Consider the following 25,354-nt stretch of genomic DNA (forward strand, 5'->3'; position numbering starts at 1 on the left):
CGTGCGTTTAACCGCGGCGGCAGACGCGAGCGGGGACGGCCTGGATGGTCGGGGTCCGCTGCCGGCATCCTTGTGGAGGGAGCTCAGGGCGCATGCGCGGCCCTCTGGGTCCCAGCGAGGGTTGGACCTCGGGTAACGGGACGTCGGGGGCGAGGCGCTGGGGTCCCGGGGACATCGCGGACTGAGGGGGTCTCGCCCTGCATGCAGTGAGTAAATGTGCAATGGCGCTTTTTTTTGCAAACAATTAACCTCCATGCACAGCAATACGGTAAAGACCAGATAACCTATTGTAGAAATATTAATTGTGGGATAAACCTCTTGTGAAATCAACTTAGGAGGAGGCCCATTGAGTGCAACCCTGCCCTTGCAAATTTCATAACGATATTTCGGCCCATCGAGTCTATTCTGCCTCTTAGAACAATCCCTTCCATCCTATCTTCCCCTTTCATTTCCCTGTTATCTCACAGATCTCGTCAACACCGCCCCCCTTCCTCCCACCAGCCACCTACTCTAATTCACAATGGTGAAAGAACCGACCAACAAACACATCTTCAGGATCGCGCGGGGGAAACCCGACACGGTCACAGAAAGGTAGCGTGGGAGGTCAGGATTGAACCCGGGTCGCTGGAGTTGTGAGACAGCTGCACTGCCTCAGCGCCACTAGGCCACTCCTGGTCAAGCACTCCAGTCGGTCCTGTTCCCCAACTCTCTTCCCGGGATCCCACAAATTGTTCTCTCCGAAGTACCTACCTAAATGCATTCTGAAGGCACTGATCGATTGACAATTTTGGGCTAAAAAAAGGGTGTAATTTTATTTTTTACAGAGCGACTGGCAGGGAGTGTTTGTGTAACATTACTGAAACTACCATGTTAACACGTATTAACCCATTAAAATACACCTTTTCTTTAAAAAAGTGGGGGCGGGGGGGGGTCTTAAAGTCTGCATTAATATACAAGATGGAGGATGTCATAGGAGCCTGTTAAAATTGTACAACATTCTCCAGATGGAGAAGGATGCCAGCATCAAATGTTCCCCGCAGGCATGGAATTAATGGTGTTTTTTTTCCTTGAACCAAAGGGAACAATTTAAGATATTTTTATAAGTCACATGTACATGTACATCGAAACACACAGTGAAATGCATCTTTTGCGTAGAGTGTTCTGTTTTCATTCTATCTACTCGAGAACCAGGGTGTTTCATATCAAACTGAGAGAGTGGAGAGACCTTGTTTAATGCCTCATCCTTAACACCTCACATCTGATCACACAGCAGTCTCTTGGTTGCACGCTGGAGCAACAGCTTCGTCTTTGGTGTCCAAATGTCTCGTGTGGGACTTGAATTTGTCAGTTCAGACCCAGAGGCAACAACGCCACCCAATGAGTCACAGCCAGCACTGAGAAGGGGTAGAATCCATGGTGGGAATTAAAACTGTGCTAACATTCTGAATTCCTTTTGTAGAATTTTAAAAGAGGATGACTTGAAGACAGAGAACTCAAACCAAAGATCGTGTTAAGATCCGACAAAGTTATCAGGACCCGAATATCAGCAGCCTTTGGACATGTTGGTCTGTGGCAAAGCATTTCAAATGTTCGTGTGACTGGGAGAGAGACGCACTGAGAAGTAACGGCTCTCCTGTGCACTCACGGTGGAGAGAGCTTTCATCACTGACACATCCTGTAAACCACTGCTCCACTCCCAGCACAGGGGGGAGGGGAAACCCCGCAAGTCGTCCAGTCTGGAGGCACACAAGGACACCGAAGCCACGGAGAAGCCATGTAAGTGCAGGGACTGCGGGAAGGGATTCAACTCCCCCTCCCAGCTGGAAACGCACCGACGCAGCCACACGGGGGAGAAGCCGTTCACCTGCCCCGTGTGCGAGAAGGGCTTCGCTCAGCTATGCAACCTCCTGACGCACCAGCGCCTTCACACCGGGGAGAGGCCGTTCACCTGCTCCGTGTGCGGGAAGGGGTTCACGCAGTCGTCCAACCTGATGAGGCACCAGCGCATTCACGCTGACATGAGGCCCTTTAAGTGTTCTGACTGTGACAGGAGCTTTAAGAGCACAAGGGATCTGATGACGCATCGAGGCACTCACACCGGGGAGAGGCCGTTCACCTGTGCGGTGTGCGCAAAGGGATTCATCCGGCCTTTCCACCTGCTGAGGCACCAGCAGGTTCACATGTGACTGCGGGGATTTGATGCCCACTGTTGCTGCCTGCTTTTACCACCCAGAACTGAACCGCATTCATTCAGGCAGCTGGGGACGGTTGTTAATAACCATTAGAATGGGGTTGGATTTCCAAAATTCCAGATAAATATCAACTAAATTAGAATTTCTTTCACGCAAACAGGCAGGGAACAAGGGAATGCAGATGCTGGAATCTGCAGCAACAAACAAACGACTGGAGGAACTCAACAGGTAGCAACTGTCAACGTTTCAGGTCGAAACCCTACATCAAGAATTTCTTTTAACTCTACTGTTGTGGATGTTTATTTCCAGCCCCCCAGCCCACCTGATGTTGGAATAGAACTTGGATGATCAGCTTGGACACAGACCCTCAGTGAGAGGGTCAGCAGGCACTTGGCTCACTCACTCTCTTCCGTCTTCACTGAAGGCATGAGGCCAGTCAGAGGTCTGTCCCAGCCACCGGCTAACTGCTCCTTGAGTCAGAGCAGGCGGCTCATGTAGAGTGAGGAAGATTGACAAGGAGTTTTGGAAACCTGCCATCAGATCGAAGAATGACCTGGTCCTGAATTAAAGTGAAATGGCAGCTTTAATTTTCCAGTCTGAAAATGGCTGTTGATTGGACCACAAATAGCGCAACATTCCTGAATCTACTATTTAAACACAAGTGTAAACCCATTTAAAAATAAACCCTCTTCTTTAAAAACAAAGGGTTAAAATCTGTATTAATATGGGAGATGGAGGGTTTTGTTGCAGCCTGTTAAAATTGTACATCAGCCATTTGGTCGCCAGGTAGAGGAGGATCCTAGCATTGTGTACAAGCATTCTCTGTTTAATTGATGTGTGCTTACCGGACACCAGTGTAACAAAGGATACACAGCAGGAACCTTGAGGTGTCAATGATCCTGACTCTTCTCAAGGGTGGGTGACGTGAGCTGGCCTGGCCCATGACTCCTCTCCCAGGACTCAGAGAATGATGCGGCACAGAAGGTCAGCCAGCCTCTTGAGCACGTCAGTCCGTCCCACTACTGATCACAGTACGGCTTGTGAAAATCACACAAAGAACTGCGGATGCTGGAAATCCAAAATAAATAGTTGAGGTACTCAGTAGGTCAGGCTGCATCTGTGGGAAGAGAGACAGCATTAACGACAGGTCTTCGACCTGAAACATTAACTCTGTTTCTCTTACCACAGCGACGGCCTGTTTGCAGGATCTTCAGCATTTATTACAATCCAGCCTGGAGTCAGTGATTAGTGCCTTCTGGAACAGACTGCAAGAAGGCTGTGGTTTAGCAAAAACTCACATTTTAAATGAAATAATAGTGATAAAAAAAAACATCCTATTCCAGATTTATTTAACTTAAAGTCCCCAGCCACCATTGGTAAAGGACGTAAGAAGGATACAGATCAGTTTGAAATATGGGTAGAGAAATGGCAGATGGAGCTTCATCTGGAGAAATGTGAGGTGATGCTCTTTGGGAGGTCAAATGCACAAGGAAAATACACCGCAAACGGCAGGGCAATTCGTAGCACTGAGATCTTGGGCTGCAAGTCCATAGCTCCATGGAAATGGCAACACAAGCAAATGGGGAGGTAACAAAGGCACGTGACATGTTTGTCTTCATTTAACATGGAACAGTACAGCACAGGAACAGGTCCTCCAGCTGACCATGTCTGTGCCGATCACAATACCAGCTTAAACAAATCCCATCTTGCCTTACATCCCTCCATTCCCTGCCTGCTCATGTCCCTGTCAAAATGCATTGGTTGGAATCATGAGAATCAAAGTTGGGAAGCCACGTTGCAGCTGTATAAAACTATGGTTAGGCCACATTTGGAGCAGTGCACGCAGGGTCCGGCCACCACATTACAGGAAGGATGCGGAGCCTTTGGAGAGGGTGCAGAAGAGGTTCACCAGGATGTCGCCTGGATTGGAGAGTATTAGCTACACAGAGAGGTTGGAAAACTTGGAATGTTTTCTCTGGAGCGACGGAGGCCAAGGGGTGACCTGATAGAAGGCTATAAAATTATGAGAGTTATAGATAGGGTAGATAGCAGGCACGGTAGTGTAGCGGTTAGCGTAACGCTATTACAGCGCCAGCGACCCGGGTTCAGTTCCAGCCGCTGTCTGTGAGGAGTTTGTATGTTCTCCCCGTGTCTGCATAGGTTTCCTCCCACAGTCCAAAGACGTACGGGTTAGGAAGTTGCGGGCGTGCTGTGTTGGCGCCGGAAGCATGGCGACACTTGTGGGCTACCACCAGAACACTCTACGCAAAAGATGCATTTCACTGTGTGTTTCGATGTACATGTGACGAATAAAGATATCTTCCTTGTGAATCCGTTGGTGTGACAGGAGGTGGTTTTACTGAAAGGATCCTTTGCCACACCTGCAACAAGTGAAGGCCTTGAATATGGTGATGATGAATCCCTGAATATGGTCCAGTCCACTGATTCAAAGCAGTCCTGTAAAGGCTTCTCCCTCACAGTCCTCACCACTGGTGCTGTGGTCCTCAGTCTCTGCCTGTATATCAGGAGTAGAAGTACAGCCAGGTGATCGGACTTGCCACAGTGCAGGTGCGGGGTGGCACGGTAAGTGTTCTTGATGGTGGTGCAGCAGTGATCGAGTGTGTTGGCTCCTTTGGTTCCACAGGTGACATGTTGGTGGTAGTGTGTCAGAGACTTCTTCAAGCTGGCCTGGTTGAAGTCCCCCGTGGAAGGCATCAGAGTGCGCTGTCTCGTGACTGTTGATCATGGTGCTCAGCTCCTCCAGTGCCAGCTTGACGTTTGCCAGGGGTCAGGAATGACGGCGGAAAACTCCCTCGGCGGGTAGAATAGGCAACACTTGACCGCCAGATGTTCCAGGTCAGGGGAGCAGAACTGAAACAAAAATGTGAGGTCATCTACTTTGGAAGGAAAAATAGAAAATCAGATCATTATTTAAATAGTGAAAGATTGCAGCATGCTGTTGTGCAGAGGGAATGTTTGTGCATGAATCACGAAAGGTTGGTTTGCAGGTGGAGGAGGAACTTCTCAGAAGGTTTCAAATCTTTGAAATGTTCCACCTCAGAGGGCCCCCGAGGGTGAATATTTCCAAGATCTAGACAGGCAAATTTTGGTGCATAGCGGCATAGCGGACTGCTGCTTCAAAGCTCCAGGGACCCAGGGATGATCCCAACCTGGGTGGGGTTTGAATGTTCTCCCCACGACTGTGTGGGCTTTCCCTGGGGTGCTCCAGTTTCCCGCAGTTGCAGCATAACCTCCCCGTTCTTAAATTCGTTCCCACTAGCAATGAAGGCCAGCATTCCATTGCAGTATTGCACCTGCAAACCAACCTTTTGTGATTCATGCACAAACATTCCCAAGTCCCTCTGCACAATGTATTTTTTCATTGGTTGGTTTGGCCACAAGTATCTAATAGGAGGCCTGATTGGACTATTGTTAGCTAAGGAGTATCTCTTATGTCACGTATAAAAGGTGTCGTTTTTTGTTAATCACTCTCTTGCTCTCTTCACCCACCTCCCCCCCCCCCCCACCCCACCCCACCCCCAGCCCTAGCTCATCTGTAGTTCCTTTTGTCTCGGCTCATCTCCCAGTAGTAAAGCTAGTGCCATGTGCTCTGTGACTGTTTCTTTTTTTAAACTTTTTCAATAAAACTTTGCGAAGCACCAAGTTGTTTTCAAATCATTCCTGGACTCCTGACAGAACCTGCAGATTTGAAAATAACCGGATCCGACTCTATTGAACGGTTCCCTCATATGATGAGATGGACTCTGACCTCACAATCTACCTTGCTGTGACCTTGCACCTTATTGCACTGCACTTTCTCTGTAGCTGTGACACTTTGTACTGTTATTGTTTTTACCTGTACTACCTCAATGCAGTCTGTACTAACTCAATGTAACTGCACTGTGTAATGAATCAACCTGTACGATCAGTATGCAAGGCAAGTTTTTCACTGTACCTCGGTACAAGTGACAATAATAAACCAATACCAATACCTTTGCAATTAAGTTTGACGTTCAATTTGTTTTCCCAGTGTGTTGCCGTATCTGCACACTAACTTTCTGTACAAGGTCAGTCGGATGCTTTTAGTCTCTTCTTCCAAGAAGACAGATACAAAATATTTGTTCTAAGTCTCTCCTGTTTCTTTATTCCCCTGTTACTGATTCCCAGTCTCTTCCTTTAGGGAAGAGCATCTACCACAGCTAATCTCTGCTCTGTGCAAGTGCTCAGAAACCTGACTTCAACCCGCTGATTGTCTTCTCAACCACTTGATGCAAGCAAGAGCGAAATGCTATAGAGGCTGGAAATGAGAAATACAAACCAGAGATACTCAGCAGGGCAGGCACCACCTGTGGTAAGTGAAAATGTTAACTTTTCAGTTCGATGGTCGTAAGACAACTTCATGCCAGGAAAAAATGTCATGGCACTTTTCTGTGTAATCAGTAGACCATGGAATGTAAGACAGCCTGCACATTTGCAACATTCCCACTGTTTCTTGTTCAAGCCTGGGCTAAGGGGAAACTGAATTCAACCAACTTGGGGTTTTGTGATGGAGGAGTAGATGACGGACATTGACAGGTCAGTGGACGGACATTGACAGGTCAGTGGACGGACATTGACAGGGCAGTGGACGGACATTGACAGGGCAGTGGACGGACATTGACAGGGCAGTGGACGGACATTGACAGGGCAGTGGATAAAGTGCCACATTGAGTTTGGCAAAATTGACATCCTTGAGATAATACTTGCATGGATTCAAAAACAGTTGTGGTGAATGGCTGTTCTTTGGAGACGTACAGTGGAATTTCCTGAGGCTCAGTGGCAGGCACACTGCTCCTTTCAATACACATCGAGCACTTGGACCCAGAGCAAAGGATACCGTTTTGAAATCTATGGTTGATTCCAAGCCTGGAAGTGCAGTAAGCAGAGATGAATGGAGGGGCAGGCTTGGGAGACGAGGAGGCCTACGCCTACTGCTATTTTCTCGTGCTCTTATGAGATTTGGGCTGACCACCTCCTGACATATGCTCCCCAAACTAAAACACCCGTCCACATGAATGGGCTGCAACGATGTCAGCTGCTGCTCTTGTTCCAAGAGCTCGAGCTCCTCCAGCTGACAATACGTACAGCACCTGTGGTTGTCCAGTACACAGGAGGCATTCTGGTGTCCTCATGCACCATAAGGTGCACGTTCCACTGCTCCGCAGAGCCCTGACACGCCGTTCATTGGGTAACTCATTTAGCAGAAACAAATACTATTTGAAACCAAAATCGCTCACCAGCTATCCACCAACCAGCTCCTTCCCCTGTGCTGATATCAAGTATCTGACCACATCCCTGCCTTCCTCCATGTTACACCTTTTAACTTCTTTGCAGCAAACAATCTGCTGGAGGAACTCTGTGGGTCGAGCAGCATCTGTGGGAGGAAAGGAAATGTTAATGTTTCGGTCAAAACCCTGCATCAGGATTAATCTCTATTTTTTTCTGAATTTGTCCTTAGTTCCCACCCTCACTGTTTGCATCTCTCTCCCCCCTTCCCCCCTTCCCCCCTCCCCCCTCCCTCTCTCCCCCTTCTCTCCCCCTCCCCCACTCTCCCCTCCCTCTCTTTCTCCCCCAATGCCCCCTTTTCTTTCTCTCTCCACTCTCCTCCCTCTCTCTCTTTCCCCCTCCCTCTCTCTCTCTTTCCCCCTCCCTCTCTTGTATTTTAAGGTACATGAACAGCATCTTTTTACCCACTTCACTGAATTCCACTACTATTGTCATCTGGCATCAAAACTCTTGTCTTCCTTCATCAAAGTCGGTGGCATCGAAGCTGAAGCCACAGCACAGAAATGAAGACAGAAAGTGCTGGAAACCCTCAGCAGGTCAGGCAGTATCCGTGTAATGAGAAACAGTTAACGTTTCTCTTCCCATAGATTTTGCCTGACCTGCTGAACATTTCCAGCATTTTCATTTTTTCCTGTTAGTTCAGATTTCCAGCATCTTTTCAGCCACAGTGCCGACCCTGGCAGTCTCACCTCACTCATTCTGCAAATCAGAATAGGTTCCCTGCTGTCCTGATGAAGGGTTTTGACCCAAAACCTTTGCTCTGTTTCTTTTGCTCCAGATTCCAGTCTGACCTGCTAAGTATTTCCGGCATTTTCAGTTTATGTTTTAGATTTCCAGCATCTGCAGTTTTGTTGATTTTCATTTTGATTTAGGCTCCCTCTAAACACACTCTTCAAGCTCCTAACCCTGGCACGAGACTACCTTAAAATTTAAATGCATCTGTGTTTGTCGTTGTCTCCTGTCACTCAGTTACAATCTGGCCTCACAATCTAACCCCTCAGTTTATGTCTGGTGGACCTGCTCCTAACCCCATTTCAGACAGGCTTGATTAAGGTTTTGAGGGGTGTGGGCTTCTCTGTAGATATGCAGCAGAAAAATCCAGTCTGACACACCTCTTCCTCCCCACCCTGCCCAACCCCCGCAACATTTCCGATGCTGAGGGAAGTATTGCCCTGTTGAGGGTGCCATCTTTCGGCTGCCCTCTACCCAGAATGCCTTTGGTGGGTGGGCATGTGACATAGGTGGCTCAGTACTTGCCTAAGGTTAGCATGAGGAGCAATTGTTCAAACAGCAAAGTGCCACGGGTGCTTTAAGTCTTAAATAATAACAGGAAATGCTCGAATGCCCAGCATGCACTGACATTTTAGGCTTAACTTTTAATGGCCTTGTTTCTTTTGCTACAGATGCTAACTTTATTCCAGCTTTTTATTTTCCTCCAAGATATATTTTATTTACAGTACTGGAGTTTTTCAAGATGTATCATTCTCCTTGTTCACTGTACCAGGCAATTCAACGTATCCCCTTACAATATGTTGACACCACTAATCCTTAAACATTGCAACAAGAATGTTTGAGAGGCTGTTACTCAGGGCCCAGTTCCTCAGCACCCAGTGGTGGCAGGAAGCTAGGATGTAATCCTTCCCCACAGAACTTTATGTAACGAAAATATTTTTAAACTTCGTTCCTTGTTCTTTCCTGATTCAGCAGCAAGAGGTATTCGCAAACAAAGGAGACACTGTACACGTGTTAAAGGTTATAGAAAACTACTTTATTAGGATTATATACAGAATAAAATACTAAAAGAAGGAAGAAAATAGAATATAGAAGGAAACAAAATGAATCAACCAATCAATGAACCAATCTATACAATGCCAGAGGGAACCTCAGGTGTCCAACATCCTCTCACGCAGCCTTCTGTCTGTGTCTCACCTCCGGTCGCAACCCAGCCTCAGGGAAGGTCCTGATTTGGACCAAGAAGTTGCCCCTTTTTATACCCTTTAAAAACCTGACATAACTTTTACACCAGTACTTTTCCATCCCCTTGTAGTACCAGCCTGCACCTTCTTATCTCTCACAACCTTCAGCCTGAGACACATAACACAAAAACAGAGACAGCAGGTCTGTAAGGGAAAAAAAACATTTTTCACCAGTATCTAATCTCAAGGCGGTCTGTCCATGCACATCTTCGAGGTATTCCCACATTCCAAACTGACACCATTTTGTCTTATAACCACCATTTTGTGTTACACACTACTGCACATACTGAGGAGGAATGAGAAACGACTCCTGGCTAATTTAACTCTTTCCTTGCACCACAGCACTAGCTGTAGCGAGCTTCAGTGTGCCCCTCAGCACATACTCCTGCATGTTGCAAAGTGCCAGTTGCCAACATCTACTTGCAGACATCTCCTTGCACTGCAATACCAACTAATCAAAGTGCTAATCAAAGTGAGTCTTTCACCAAAGCGATGATCTGCCAGCAGCAGTTGATATTTCCCTCAGTGTGCAAACCAGAAACAGTCCGTAGAACACAGAGTGCTGTGTAACACAACCTCAGAAGAATGAGGGGAGATCTGGTTGAAACCTACGGGATACTGAAAGGCCTGGAAAGAGTGGATGTGGGGAGGACATTTCCATCAGTAGGAGAGTCTAGGATCTGAGGGCACAGCCTCAGAATAAAGGGGATGTCTATTCAAAACTGAGATGAGGAGTAATTTCTTCAGCCAGAGGGTGGTGAATCTGACGGTGTGGGTTTCAAGTGTTCTCCCCGTGACTGTCTTGTCACAGAGGGCTGTGGAGGACAAGTTACTGGGTATATTCAAGGCAGAGATTGATAGGTTCTTGATTGGTAAGGGGGTTAATGGTTATGAGTAGGCAGGAGAATCAGAATCAGGTTTATTATCGCTGACATATGTCATGAAATTTGTTGTTTGGAGGCAACAGTACAGTGCAAGACATAAAGGCATACGTAAATAAATAGTGCAAAAGAAGAATAACGAGGTAGTGTTCATGGGTTCATGGACCGTTCAGGAATCTAATAGCAGAGGGGAAGAAGCTGTTCCTGAAACATTGAGTGTGAGTCTTCAGGCTCCTGTACCTCCTCCCCGATAGTAGTAACATAAAGAGGGCACGTCCCTGGTGGTGAGGGTCCTTAGTGATGGATGCCGCCTTCTTCACGCACCGCCTCTTGAAGATGTCCTCGATGGTGGGGAGGGTTATGCCTGTGATGGAACTGGCTGAGTCTACAACCCTCTGCAGCCTCTTTCGAGCCTCCATACCGGGTGGTGATGCAACCAGTCAGAATGTTCTCCACTGGAGAAATTTGCAGGAGTCTTTGGTGGTATACCAAATCTCCTCAAACTCCTAATGAAGTAGAGCCGCTGGCATGCCTTCTCCAATTGCATCAAAGTGTTGGGCCCAGGATCAATCCTCTTGAGATGTTGACACCCAGGAACTTGAAGCTGCTCACCCTTTGCACCTCTGACCCCTCAATGAGGACTGGTGTGTGTTCTCCCGACTTCCCCTTCCTGAAGTCCACAGTCAGTTCCTTGGTCTTGCTGATGCTGAGTGCAAGGTTGTTGTTGTGACACCACCCAACCAGCCGATCCATCTCACTCCTGTACGTCTCCTCGTTGCCCTCTGAGATTCTGCCAACAACAGTGGTGTCATCAGGTTGAAAGAAAAGATCAGCCACGATCAAATGACGGAGCAGACTCGATGGGCTGAATGGCCTAATTCTGCTCCTATGTCTTATGGTCTACCCAGGGCAAACCTCAGCAGAGGCCACTTGCACCTGTTTCAACACCTTCTTGGCAAGCACACAGTCCACTGCAGTCTTATCCACCTCCTCTGATGAGGTGGACAGTTTAAACATTCCTACTCTTCCCTAAGGCTGGGTCACGACCGGTGGTGAGACACAGACAGAAGGCTGCGTGAGAGGCTGTCGGATGCCTGAGGTTCCCTCCGACATTATACAGATCGGTTCATTGATTGGTTGATTCATTTGGCTTTCTTCTAATATTCCCGCAAGTGGGGCACCTGCCCTTTACACAGTATACACGTTTATTTGCTAAAAGCACTACAAAAGGACATCCAGTGACAACATACTACAACTGATACAGAAAATAGAAAATTGAAGAAAAAACAATGCATCTACAGAACTACAGCAATAATGCTAACTAACAACTGCTAAACACACACGCTACACTTCAGAGAAGAACGGCATTTTCACCATCCACGACACACGTGATCCCCTGAGGGCCCCACCGGTCACAGAACTCAACCAGGGCGCCTGCAGTTACCGCCTACTCCTTCTCCAAGATGTAAGCCCGGAAGATGAGTCTCTTAAATGTCCCTAATGTATCTGCCCCCACAACCTCTGCCGGCAGTGCGTTCCACACACTCACCACTCTCTGTGTAAAAAAAACTTACCCCTGACATCCCCCTTATATCTTCCTCCAATCACCATAAAATTGTGTCCCCTCGTGTTAGCCATTGTCGCCCTGGGAAAAAGTCTCTGACTATCCACTCGATCTATGCCTCTTATCATCTCGTACACCTCTATCGTCACCTCTCATCCTCCTCCTCTCCAAAGAGAAAAGCCCCAGCTCACTCAACCTATCCTCATAAGACGTGAAGAGCAAGAATGTGCCTGTAAACACGCCAGGCAGCGTTTGTTAATAAAGGAGAGGTGGTTAATGGTTCGGGAGCATCTGCACGTGGAGGAGAAAATAGAGACAGGTCGGGAAGCAGCTGTAGACGGAGGAGAAATGATGTATGATTGGGGACTGTGCATGTACATACAGAAATTTCTCTTGATAGGTCAGCCGTAATTAACAAACATTCAGCCCCCACTTCAATTCCACATCCCACTCCCACACTGACGTGTCTGTCTGCGGCCTCCTCTACTGCCACGCTGAGGCCAGGCGCAGGTTGGAGGAACAACACCCCGTATTCTGCCTTGGGAGTCTCCAACCTGACGGCCTCAACATCGACTTCTCTAACTTCCGGTAACCCCTCCCCTTCTTTCTCCCCTCCCCCCCACTCTTCTGTCTTCCCTTATTCCTGTGGCTCCCTTCCCCTGCCTTGATGACCTGCCCATCTCCTCCCCTCCTCTCCCCCATCCTTTATTCCACGGTCCACTGCCCTCTCCTACCAGATTCTTTCTTCCTTCAGCCCTTTGCCTCTTCTACCTATTACCTCTCAGCTTATTACATCTTCTCCCTCTCCCCCACCCACCTACCTTCCCCCCTCACCTGAACCTACCTCTCCCCTGCCTGCGTGTGCTCCTCCCCCTCCCCCCCCCACCTTCTTATTCTGCCTTCTGCCCTCCTCCTCTCCAGTCCTGATGAAGGGTCTCGGCCCGAAATGTCAACTGTTTGTTTCCCTCCATGGATGCTGCCTGACCTGCTGAGTTCCTCCAGCACTCTGTGTGTGTTGCTCCAGATTTCAGCATCTGCAGAATCTCTTGTGTCCCCATCTTCTCTCAACTGGCACCAGCACAACTTATGCCATTCAGTCTGTCCTGGTCTCCACATTATTACAGATGTCCTGTTTGTTTTCTCCACATCCTCCCCCTCCCAACTTAAAACATACTTGACTTCCATCTTTTGCTTGTTCAAATGTCCTGCAACATTAACACTGTGTCCCTCTCCGCAGGTGCTGCCTAACCCACCGAGTATCTCTGGCATTCTCAGTGCGTTGTTGTACATTAGGGGAGGAAGAATGACAGGTCAAGGAGGGTCCATCAATGGAAGAGAAATGAGGTCAGGACTGAGAACGTTTGTATATGGAGAGCAATAATGGCAGGTCAGGCGCTGCCGATAAATGATGGAGCAAAGGGGACAGGTGAGAGTGTGTCTGGAAATGCTGGCGGGCTGGGGAAAGTCTGGAAATGGGGGGGAATTTGTGACGGATGTGTACACGTGAGAAAGAAACAGTGAGAAGTCAGGGACCACCACCTGCTTCAAGAACAGCTACTTCACTTCAACCATTCAGTTCTTGGACCAACCGGCAAAACCTTAATCACTGGAGTTGAGCAACACTATGACCCCTTTGATCATTGACTATTTTGTTTATTGACGACAGCTCCACCTTCAATACAATAATAACAAGCAAGCTTGTCACCAAACTCCAAGACCTAGGACTCAACACCTCCCTCTGTAACTAGATCCTTGACTGTCTAACAAACAGACAATCAGTGAGGATAGGCAGCAGTACCTCCAGCATGATTATTCTCAACACTGGTCCACCTCAAGGCTGCGTCCTCAGCCCTCTACTCTACTCCCTATACACTCATGACTGTGTGGCCAGATTCTGCTCTAACTCCATCTACAAGTTTGCAGATGATACCACCGTTGTAGGCCGTATCTCAAAACAGTAATGAGTCAGAGTACAGGAAGGAGATAGAGAGCTTAGTGGAATGGTGTCATGACAACAACTTTTCCCTCAGTGTCAACAAAACTAAACAGCTGGTCATTGACTTCAGAAAAGGGGGCGGTGTACATGCACCTGTCTACATCAATGGTACTGAGGTCGAGAGGGTTGACGGCTTCAAGTTCCTGGGAGTGAACATCACCAACAACCTGTCCTGGACAAACCACGTGGATGCCATGGCCGAGAAAGCTCACCAGCGCCTCTACTTCCTCAGGAGGCTAAAGAAATTTGGTTTGTCTCCTTTGACTCTCACCAACTTTTACCGATGCACCATAGAAAGCATCCTATCTGGATGTATCACGGCTTGGTATGCCAACTGCTCTACCCAAGACCGCAAAAAGCTGCAGAGAGTTGTGGACACAGCCCATCATGTCACGGACACCAGCCTCCCCTCCTTGGACACTGTCTTTACCTCTCGTTGTCTTGGTGTAGCAGCCAGCATAATCAAAGATCCCACCCACCCGGGACATTCTCTCTTCTCTACTCTTCCATCGGGTAGGAGATACAGGAGCCTGAGGGCATGTACCACCAGACTTGGCAGCTTCTACCCCACAGTGATAAGTTCCCTTATACAATGAGGTGGACTATGACCTATGACCTCACGATCTACCTTGTTGTGACCTTGCACCTTACTGCACTGCACTTTCTCTGTAGCTGTGACACTTTACTCTGTACTGTTATTGTTTTTACCTGTACTACATCAATGCATTCTGTACTAACTCAATGTAATTGCACTGTGTAATGAATTGACCTGTAAGATCAGTTTGTAAGACAAGTTTTTCACTGTACCTCGGTACAAGTGACAATAATAAACCAATACCAATCACTTTGCGCTAAAATGGACTTTGTTATTTATTTTTTGTTCTAATTGTTCTTTTTGTTCTCTTGTAAAACTTGTATGTAATTTATGTTTCTCTTTTGAGTGTTGTGTCTCTACTGCTATGTGCCTGTGATGTTGCTGCACCTGTGTTTTTCATTGCACCTGTGCACACATGGACTTGTGCAGGTGATAATAAACTCGACTTTGAGTGTCTGTAAATGGAGGAGGAACAAGGAGTTGGGGAGCATCTGTAAATGGAGGAGGAGCGAAGAGTCGGGAAGCGCCTGTAAAGGAGGAGGAGAAGCCAGGGAATGTCTGTAAAGGAGGAGGAGAAGCCAGGGAATGTCTGTAAAGGAGGAGAAGAAGCCAGGGAATGTCTGTAAATGGAGGAAAAAGAGTCAGGGAATGTCTGAAAATGGAGGAGAAAGATTCAGATTGTGTAAATGGAGGAGGAGGAGTCAGGGTGTGTGTGTAAATAGAGGAGGAGGAGGAGGAGGAGGGAGGATTCAGGGAGCGTCTGTAAATGGAGGAGGAGCAAGGAGTCAGGGGGTATCTGTAAATACAAGGCAATTGATGAGAGTTCAGGAAATTCTTAAACCAAGGAAATTGTGTCATATTGCAGTTGGGGAGAGGGTGCTATATCAGAAGAGGGAGGGGAACCAATGTTTGTGGAACTGAACCTCACTAGAGTCAGTACTTTCAGATGAGGAGGAGGAGGAGGAGAACCAGGAGAGCGGGAAGAAGGAACTGCTAGAATGTCAACTCAGCGAGGACAGAAAATCTTGAGGTGGATGGGAAGGAAATGGAGTTACAAGGAACTTGAGAGAAAAGAATGTTCCATCAAAACCAGGTGTCTGATTTAAATTTCTAACCTGGACATCATTTCTTATGATGAATTCTGTAACTGTCTTTCTCGGGGCATCACAGCAGAGCATTTTAAGTTCAGTCGGGTTTATTGTCATGTGCACCAGTACGCTGAGGTACAGGTACAATCAAAAACTTGCTTGCAGCAGCATCACAGGCACGTGGATTCAGACAACACACAAGTGGAGATCAATGTCCACTTCTGTCTGTGGGAGACAGTTTCAAACATCAGTGTGAACTGAGAAAGCACCTACACTCTGATGCACTGTTCAATGTATCCTGACTGGCTGCATCATGGTCTGGTACAGCAATTCAAATGCACAGGGATGTATAAAGCTGCAGAGAATAGTGGACTCTGCCCAATACATCACAGGCACATCCCTCCCCACCATCAGTAGTATCTACAGGAGGCGCTGCCTCAAGATGGCAACATCCATCAAAGATCCCCACCATCCAGGCCGTGCCATCTTCTCGCAGCTACCACCGGGCAGGAGGTACAGAAGCCTGAAGTCCCACACCACCAGTTTCGAGAACAGTTACTTCCCTTCAACCATTCGGTTCTTGAACCAACTGGCGCAATCCTAATCACTACCTCAGTACAGCAACACTGTGACCACTTTGATCACTTTGCACTAAAATGAACTTTGTAGTTTTTTTGTTCTAATTGTGTTCTTTCTTGTAAAACGTGTGTATAATTTATGTGTAATTTAGGTATTTCTTGTGAGTGTTGTGTCTCTAATGCTATGTGCCTGAGATGCTGCTGCAAGTAAGTTTTTCATTGCACCTGTGCACACATGGACTTGTGCAGATGACAATAAACTCGACTTTGTCTTTGGCACACTTCCAGTGAAAGTGTTCCAGTGCTTCGTCTGTGGAAAAGGGTTTAACCAGTCACACAGAGGAAAAAACCTTGCATCATTCACGGCTTGAAAAAAAACAATGTGGGGACAAGGTCTCAACTGATATTCAACCTGGAGATTCAAAAGGGTCCACATCATCAGGAAACCATGAAAAGGGTGAGCAGCTTCAAGTTCCTGGGAGTCAACATCTCAGGGGATCTATCCTGGGCCTTATACATTGATGCAATCACCAATAAGGCACGCCAGCGGCTCTACTTCATTAGGAGTTTGAAGAGATTTGGTAAGTCACCAAAGACTCTTGCAAATTTCTACAGATGAACAGTGGAGAGCATTCTGACTGGTTGCATCACCACCTGGTATGGAGGTTCCAATGCACAGCAATCCCTGCTGTAGCTGGGCAAGCAGAAATGAGCGCAGTACTCCAATTGTGGTCTCACGGAACATGTACTGTACAGGCCCTTCAGCCCACAATGTTGTGCTGCACTAATTCAACGAGTAATTAAACACCTAACCAAAGTAATCCCTTCTGCCTACACAATGTCCATATCCCTCCATTCTCTGTACATTCATGTGCCGATCTAAGAACCTCTTAAACATCTCTGTCATACCTGCCTCCACCACCACCCCAGTGCTGACCAATGACTTATACAGTCGCAACCTGATGTCCCGACTCCTGTACTCAATGTTGATGAAGGCAAGTAGGCCAAATGCCTTCCTGTGTTGCCACTTCCACAGTGTACTTGTACCCCAAGCCCTCTCTGTCCCACAGCACTTTCCAAGGCCCTGTCCTTTACGGTGGAAGACCTGCCTTGGTTTAATTTCCCAAAATGCAGCACCTCGCACTTGTCCAAGTTAAATTCTATTTGCCATTCCTTGGCCAACTTCCCCGTTTGATCAAGATCCTGTTGTTATCTTTAACAACCTTCTTCACCGACCACCGCACTACCAACTTTGGTGTCACCTGCAAAAGTACTCATCACATTAACAGCATTGTCACTGTAAATCATTAGTCCGGCATGGTAGTGTAGCGGTTAGCGTAACGCTATTACAGCACCAGCAACCCAGGTTCAATTCCCACTGCTGTCTGTAAGGAGTTTCTACGTTCTCCCCGTGTCTGTGTGCAATTCCTCCGGGTGCTCCGGTTTCCTCCCACATTTCCAAAGACGTACAGGTTAGGAGCTGCGGGCATGCTATGTTGGCACCGGAAGCGTGGCGACACTTGCGGGCTGCCATCAGAACATTCTCAGTAACGCAAAAAGATGCATTTCACTGTGTGTTTCAATGTACATGTGACTAATAAATAAATATCTTAATATTATATATGACAAACATCAGTGGACCCAGCACTAGGAGTTTGAGGAGATTTGGTATGTCACCAAAGAACCTTGCAAATTTCCACAGATGTACAGTGGAGAGCATTCTGACTGGTTGCATCACCACCTGGTATGGAGGCTCCAATGTGCAGGATGGCAAGAGGCTGCAGAGGGTTGTAGACTGAGCCAGCTCCATCACAGGCACAACCCTCCCCGCCATCGAGGACATCTTCAAGAGGCGGTGCCTCACAAAGGCGGCATCCATCACTAAGGACCCTCACCACCCGGGACACGCCCTCTTTGCGTTACTATCATGGGAGGGGAGGTACAAGAGCCTGAAGACCCACACTCAACAATCTAGTAACAGCTTCTTCCCCTCCGCCATCAGATTTCTGAATGGTCCGTGAACCCATGAACACTAACTCGTTATTCCTTTTTTTGCAATATATTTATTCTTCTAATTTATGGTAAGTTTATGTCTTTAGACTGTACTGCTGCCACAAAACAACAGATTTCACACCGTGTAAGTTAGTGAAAATAAATCTGCTTCTGATTGTGAAACGTGGTAACTGTGTGAAGGGATTTAATTACCCGTTGGAATGGGTAATTCATCAATGCAAGCATACCGGCAAGAGGCCGTTCATCTGCTCAGCGTGCAGGAAAGGATCCGCTCGGTCATCCCACCTCACCACACATCGGTTTGTTCACTCCAACCAGAGAACTTAAAGTGCACTCGTGGTCTGCTGAAACACCAAGGCACTCGCACCAGGGAGAGGCCTTGTTCACCGTTCACCTGTTCGGCCTGTGGGAAGGGATTCAATCAATCGTTCAGCCTGCCAAGGCACAAACAACGTCGCACTGGGGGAGGCCTTCACCTGTTGCAGGTGTGGCAAAGGATCCTTTCAGTAAAGCCACCTCCTGTCACGCCAATGGATTCACAAGTAAGATATCTTTTAGTAGTCACGTGTACATCGAAACACAGTGAAATGCATCTTTTTGTGTAGAGTGTTCTGGGGGCAGCCCGCAAGTGTCGCCACGCTTCCGGCACCAACATAGCATGCCCAGAACTTCCTAACCCGTACGTCTTGGAATGTGGGAGGAAACCGGAGCACCCAGAGGAAACCCATGCAGAGACACGGGGAGAATGTACAAACTCCTTACAGACAGCGGTGGGAATTGAACCCAGATCGCTGGCGCTGTAATAGCATTACGCTAACCGCTACGCTATTGTGCCTGCCCATAATGACTAACCAGGAGTGGGGCAGCAGGGGTTGGATTCTGAGTCTGGTTACATTCAAGACCAGAGACACAAAACGCTGGAGGAACCCAGCGGGTTGGGCAGCATCCATGGAGGGAGATGAACAGTCAACGTTTCAGGCCGAGACTGGAAAGGAAGAGGGCAGAAGCCAGAATAAGAAGGTCTGGGAGGGGGGGGGGGGGGGGGGGGAACACAGGCTGGCAGGGGTTAGGTGAGTCCAGGTGAGACAGGGGTAGGTGGATGGGGTGGGTGGAGATGTAATAAGCTGGGAGGTGATAGGTAGAAGAGGCAAAGGGCTGAAGAGGTAGGAATCTGGTACCTACAACTTCCTAACCCGTACGTCTTTGGAATGTGGGAGGAAACCGGAGCACCCGGAGGAAACCCACGCAGACACGGGGAGAACGTACAAACTCCTTGCGGACAGCGGCCAGAATTCAACCCGGGTCGCTGGCGCTGTAATAGCGTTACGCTAACCGCTACACTACCATGCCTGCCCATAATGACTTAACAGGAGTGGGACAAAAGGGGTTGGATTCTGAGGTTGGTTACATTCAGGACCAGACACACAAAACGCTGGAGGAAATTAGCGGGTCGGGTAGAATCCAGAGAGGGAGATGAACAGTCGACGTTTCGGGTCGAGGCCCTTCATCAGGACTGGAAAGGAAGAGGGCAGAAGCCAGAATGAGGAGGTCAGGGGAGGGGGAGGAGCACAGGCTGGCAGGTGATAGGTGAGTCCAGGTTAGACAGGGGTAGGTGGTTGGGGGGGGCGGGGGGGGAGATGCAAGAAGCTGGGAGATGATAGGTAGAAGAGGCAAAGTGTCGTCCCGAAATTAATTTTCCCCTTCTGTCCGCTGTAAGTAACACAGTGCCACGAGGTCGATTGGAACAAATACCTTTATTAGCAGTGCACCGCTAGGAGAATTCTCTTCAGCATTCGCTTCCCGAGTTCTCCCCGAACAAAGGGCAGACAGACATTTATACAGGAATTGTCAAGCACATCTCATGCAAACGGCGCCGTGAGTTTCGGTCAAGCTATAGAGATCCCGAGACAGCTATCACACCTTTTGTCTTAGTGTAATTGAGTTATAATCAAGGCATTCAAAGGCAGGTATCACCCTTCATTGTTCAGACCAAGTCTTCACCTCGATGTTAATTACACTCAGTATCGCCACCGTCTGACATATCGGAATGGTTCGTTACCCGAAACAAAGGCAGTTAACATACTTAACATTCCAACCTAACTAGTGGGTCAGCAGCTTGCTAGTCCTTGCTAGAGAAATATAAATGCATATATATATATTTTGTTTACCAGTTATAGGTATGGTTGCAATTCTTAACCCTTGACTTCCTCAAAAGGGCTGAAGGAGGAGGGATCCGGTAGGAGAGGGCAGCGGACCATGGAGTAAAGGGAAGGAGGTGGGGAATAGATGGGCAGGTCATGAGGCAAATGAAAGGTCATCGGGTGAAGGGTCTCAACCCAAAACATCGATTGTCCATTTCCTCCTACCCTCGCGCTGCCTGACCCGCTGAGTTCCTGCAGCAGTTTTGTTTCTTACTCCACAGCCCCTTGTGTCTCTGTCTTTTAAGTAACGTGTGTCAGGATTAATACCTGCAAAAGCCACGGTGATCAAGGAGTGAGTTGAATATGTTGACACCGCTGTGTATTTGGTGTATTTATCTGTATCAATCTTTGAAAGGAGCAAGACCTTGAGAGAGAAATTGTTCAAGCATTAGGGGGTCACGGGCATGGCCTTCCATACACCTCCTGTACCACATAAATCTTTCCAGTCCACCCATCACATTTCATTTACCGCCACAGCGTACCGACATTCTGTGTGAGCTGAAAGGTTGACCAACACACACAGAATGCTGGAGGAGCTCAGCAGCTCAGGCAGCGCCTGTGGAGAGAAATAAACAGTCAACATTTCTCTTCATAGATGCTGCCCGAGCTGCTGAGTTCCTCCAGCATTTTGTGGGCATTGCTCCAGATTCCAGCATCTGCAGAATCTTGCGTGTCTCTCTGAGAGGGTGACCGGGCTCGTTTGCCTTCTCAGGCAGGCAAGTAAGATCTCATGTCAATTTCTGTAAGGTCAGAGGAGTGCCCTGACCAGTATTGATCCTCCAGCCAACATCAATAACCTATTTGATTAGGTTATTGGATTGCTGTTCTGGGGATCTTGCTCTACATAAACATAACTGCTGTCATAAAATGGCTCTGTTAACAGGGAGGATTTTTAACATTTGATCGTCAATTTGATGAGATCAGTTGTGGTGTTCCACTTGGAAATTGGTTTATTATTGTCACATGTACCAAGGTACCGTGAAAAACTTTGTTTTGCATGCCATCCAGATAATTTCACGGCATCAGTACATCGAGGTAGTACAAGGGAAAAGCAATAACAGAAAGCGGAATATAGTGCTACAGTTACAGAAAAAGTGCAGTGCCAGCAGACAATAAGGTGCAAGGGCCATAATTAGATAGATTGTGAGGTCAAGGGTCTATCTTATCGTACTATGGGACTGTTCAATAGTCTTATAACAGTGGGATAGAAGCTGTCCCTGATCTTGGTAGGACGTGCTTTCAGGCTTTTGTATCGTGTCCGATGAGAGGAGGGAGAAGAGACCATGTCCGGGGTGGGTGGGGTCTTTGATTACGTTGGCTGCTTTACTGAGGCAGCGGGAAGTGCAGTCAGAATCCACGGAGGGGAGGCTGGCGTCCGCGCTGTGCTGAGCCGTGTCCATAATTCCCTGCAGTTCCTTGCAGCCTCAGGCACAGCAGTTGTCATACCAAGCTGCAATGCATCCGGATCGGGTGCTTTCTATGGGTGGGCTGCAAAATTGCTGTCATCTTTCACCCCAGCACTTTCTCATAGATCACAAATGAATTAATGCCTGAACTGTTTGAAATCCAGTCAGGATACTTTCAACCGTACACCTGTAGAGGTTTGTTGGAGTGTTCGATGACATGCTGAACCTCCATAACCTTCTAAGAAAATAAAGACTCCTACATTCCAGGGTAGAAATGCCATGGGAATTTGCTTTCTGCAGCAGCAGTGCCCAAACTTAGATGGGTATCTTGGTCGGCATGGACTGGTTGGGCTGAAGGGCCTGTTTCCATGCTCTCTGACTCTAAATAAGAAGCGCATCACAGAAACCAGCCTCCCCTCCATGGACTCTGTCTTTACCTCTCGCTGCCTTGCTGGAGCAGCCAACATAATTAAAGACCCCACCCACCCAGGTCATTCTCTCTTCTCCCCTCTCCCATCAGGGATAAGATACATGAGCCTGAGGGCACGTACCACCAGGCTCAATCCCACGGTGATAAGACTATTGAATGGTTCCCTTATACGATGAGATGGACTCTTGGCCTCACGATCTACCTTGTTATGACCTTGCACCTTATTGTCTACCTGCACTGCACTTCCCTGTAGCTGTGACACATTACTCTGTATTCTGTTATTGTTTTTACCCTGTACTACTTTAATGCACTGTGTAATGAATTGATCTGTACGAACGGTTTACAAGACAAGTATTTTTTTACTGTACCTCGGTACAAGTGACAATAATAAACCAAAACCAATCAAGACCCAACAGCAAGGCTCTCTGGATTTCACCTGCTTCATCGTCATAGCTAATTCTAAGTAGATTCCAAACAAACACGGGGACAATGTGGCCACATAATGAATAAGTGGTAAATCAAACCCTCCCCTACCTGTGAGCCGGCTGACCCTAATCAAACACAGACCACATCATCACCACCTGCCCTTGAGACAAATTATTCGGCGATTTCCGTGAGACATTCTCCCAATCTGAGAATGCTACACCGTGACTTGCTGATTTCAGGCGAGATGCTTCGTGTAGTTCCGGCCAGATGCAAGAAATAGAGAAGTTGCCGCATTGATTCCAAATCAAAAAATATTTCACCTGCTGTAAAACACTTTGGGACATCCTGAGTCGGTCACAGGGGCAAATCATCCTGTCCCTCATTCCTGTATCATGTCATGAAGTAAGCAATTTTACTAACACATCATGTAAGGATTGTTCCCACTTTCTGTCCAAAACCAGAACGAAAAGCTACAATTTTCTCCCGCAACTTGTTTTAAAATTGATCCAGGCTGAGTCCCGCCCCACATGTTCCCAGTGATTGGAGGGTTTCTGGTCCTCCAGCCCCGCCCCTTCTTCTTATTGGTTAGTATTACACGTCAGTCACTGGGACATCTGATGGGTGTTGGCCCGGTCTTCGGCGACCGATGCAAACACTGCTGTCTCAGACATTCACCCAAGCAATTAATTTCGGCCGCAAGCCCGAACACAAACCTGTGAATTTTGTCTCCAATGTCCCGGTCCCTCCGATCCCAGAAGCAACAAGCGGCCAGAGATACTCCAGAGCTGGCGTCAGTCAGGGAGCGTGTGTAAATGAATGAAACTGGACGAGTCTGAGGGAGCGTCTGTAAACGGAAGAAAATACAATCTGACACCAGCGTAAATGTTAAAACAAATGGCTCGTTAGGGAGCGCCCATCAAACAAAGAGGAAAAAGTGATAGAGACAGAAGAGGCTGCAGGTGCTGGAATCTGGAGCAAGAAGAATCTGGAGGGAAAAAAAGTGATGGTTAGGGAGGGTCCCTAAATCGAGGAGAAGGGGTGAATCAACACATACAAAAAAGTGCTGCAGGAATTCAGCAGGTCAGGCAGCACCCATGGAGAGAAGGGGTGAATATAAGAAATAGGGAGCAGGAGTGGGTCACTGGCCTCTCAAGCCCACCCCACCATTCGATTTGACCTCGTGGCTGATCTTTCCCAGGCTTCATCCCATCTTCTACGCCAGTTCCCCGTCGCCTTCCTTTTCCTGATCTATAAAATAAAGTATCCAGTTCCTCTTTAAGTACCCCCAAAGATCCAGGCTCCACAACCCTCTGGCTTAGAAATTCCAGATTTACCACCGTCTGTGAGAAGAAGTTTCTCCGCACCACAGTTTCAAATGATCCCCCCCAATCCTATTATAGCCCCTTATTTGAGGTTCTCCCAGCACTGGAAACATCTCGACATCTATCCTATTGTGAGGATTACCCCTTCTAAACTCCAAAGAATATGGATCTCGACATCTATCCTATTGTGAGGATTACCCCTTCTAAACTCCAAAGAATATGGATCTAAGATAAGATATCTTTATCAGTCACATGTACATCAAAACACACAGTGAAATGCATCTTTTTGCGTCGAGTGTTCTAGGGCAGCCCGCCAGTGTCGCCACGCTCCTGGTGCCATCTAATCTCATCGGCTGCTTGTGATAGGACAGCTCTCTCATCCTAAGAATTAGCCCAGTGAATCTCTTTGCCTGGCTTCCAATACTTAAATAAAAGGACTAAAATTGCGCACCGTACTCCAGGTGTGGCCTCAGTGCATGAATGTGAAAGGGGAAAAAAAGTACCTCAGGAGGCTCTGTGGAAGGAAGGAATAATGGTGAAGTTCAGCATCTGTGAACAAAAAAAACAAAAACTCTCCAAATGAAAAAAAAATCAGGGTTTGCTAACTGAAGGAAAATTGGCACAGGAAGACATCAGTTAAAGAAAGTCAGGGAGCATCTATAAATGGGGGAAAAAATGATCAGGATAAGTAAAAGAAAAATGGTGCCAGTCTAGAGATACCGGTAAATAGTGGAACAACCTGTCTTTTCTGAGTGAAGGAAAAGTGAATGATGAACCAGGAATCCTGACTAAATGAGAGGATAACAATAGTCCTTAAAGGTATTGAAGAAAAGGACACCAAAGGCTCGTTGAAATGTTCTCATCTTTTCCAGTCACCCTGTGACCTGCCTGCTCCCATCTCTTGGAATGATAAGAGTATTGGTGAATTGACTAGAGTTAGTCCGGAGGCCTGGTTTAACGATCCAAAGAGACGTGTTTACATTTCAGCATCAAGAAACAAACTGCTGAAGGAACTCAGCGGGTCAGGCAGCGTCTGTGGAGACAAAGGGACGGTGGACATTTCGGGTCGAGACCCTGCATTAGGACTGAGAGTGTAGGGTGAATCAGAATCAGATTTATCATCACTGACTTATATGACATGAAATTTGTTGTTTTGTGGCAGCGGTACAGTGCAAAATTACTGTAAAACATAAAATGACTATAAAATATAAAATTACATATAAAAAATAGAATAAGATATAAAGAGGTGAGAGGGAGAGGTGAGACCTGACTGATGGGTTATCTTCCCCTACACTTTCAGTCCTGATGCAGGGTCTTGACCCGAAATGTCAACTCTCCCGTTGCCTCCACAGATACTGCCT

General features: G+C 47.4%; 1 long non-coding RNA gene across 2 annotated transcripts; it reads left to right on the forward strand.

Moving 5' to 3' along the window:
• Nucleotides 1-87: 87 nt before the first annotated feature.
• Nucleotides 88-14,717, forward strand: LOC127576372 (uncharacterized). 2 transcript variants are annotated; one of them, XR_007957238.1, is made up of 4 exons: nucleotides 88-206; nucleotides 6,373-6,543; nucleotides 13,176-13,364; nucleotides 13,969-14,717. It is a non-coding gene; the product is annotated as an uncharacterized LOC127576372 (long non-coding RNA). The 2 variants fall into 2 exon arrangements; XR_007957237.1 differs by having other exon boundaries at nucleotides 13,176-14,717.
• The last annotated feature ends 10,637 nt before the right edge of the window (nucleotides 14,718-25,354 follow it).

Source organism: Pristis pectinata, chromosome 12, assembly GCF_009764475.1.
Source record: "Pristis pectinata isolate sPriPec2 chromosome 12, sPriPec2.1.pri, whole genome shotgun sequence".
In the NCBI taxonomy this organism is placed as follows: Eukaryota; Metazoa; Chordata; class Chondrichthyes; order Rhinopristiformes; family Pristidae; genus Pristis; species Pristis pectinata.